Source organism: Loxodonta africana, chromosome 10 (genome assembly GCF_030014295.1).
Source record: "Loxodonta africana isolate mLoxAfr1 chromosome 10, mLoxAfr1.hap2, whole genome shotgun sequence".
Classification (NCBI taxonomy): Eukaryota; Metazoa; Chordata; class Mammalia; order Proboscidea; family Elephantidae; genus Loxodonta; species Loxodonta africana.
In genome coordinates, this window is record NC_087351.1 from 78,446,624 (window position 1) to 78,447,273 (window position 650).

A 650-nucleotide genomic window follows, 5' to 3' on the forward strand; every position below is an offset into this window, starting at 1 on the left:
AAAACAAGTCTCAATAAATTTAAAAATATTTAAATAATATGAAGTGTCTTCTCCCATCATAATGGACTGAAACTAGAAATTAATTACAGAAGAAATACTGGAAATTTCACAAATATATGGAAATTAAACAGCACACTGTTAACCAATGGGACAATGTAGAAATCAGAAAATACTTAAACTCAAATGAAAATGAAAGCACAAAATATCAAACCTTATGGGATGCAGCTATGGTTGTTCTCAGAGGGAAATTTAATAGCGGTAAACATCGCTTCTCAGCCTTTTAGCTAAGATCAAGTGTACTATCTGTTCATATCAGTTTAATATCTAATGCATCCTCTATCTGAGGACATTTAAAAGGAAACCACCACTCATTTGTCAGTTTGTCATACTATGGTGGCTTGCCTGTTGCTGTGATGCTGGAAAATATGTCACCAGTATTTCAAATACCAGCAGGGTCACCCATAGTAGGCAGATTTCAGCAGAGCTTGCAGAATAAGACAGACTAGGAAGAAGGATCTGGCAGTCTATTTCTGAAAAAATTGGCCAGTGAAAACCATATGAATAGCAGCAAAACACTGATATAGTGCCAGAAAGTGAGCCCCTCAGGTTGGAAGGCACTCAAAATACAACTGGGGAAGAGCTACCTCCTC

General features: G+C 36.8%; 1 non-coding gene across 1 annotated transcript; it reads left to right on the forward strand.

Annotated features, from left to right (window-relative positions):
- Positions 1–264: 264 nt before the first annotated feature.
- Positions 265–449, forward strand: LOC111750232 (U2 spliceosomal RNA). Its single transcript, XR_002785385.1, has one exon. It is a non-coding gene; the product is annotated as a U2 spliceosomal RNA (small nuclear RNA).
- The last annotated feature ends 201 nt before the right edge of the window (positions 450–650 follow it).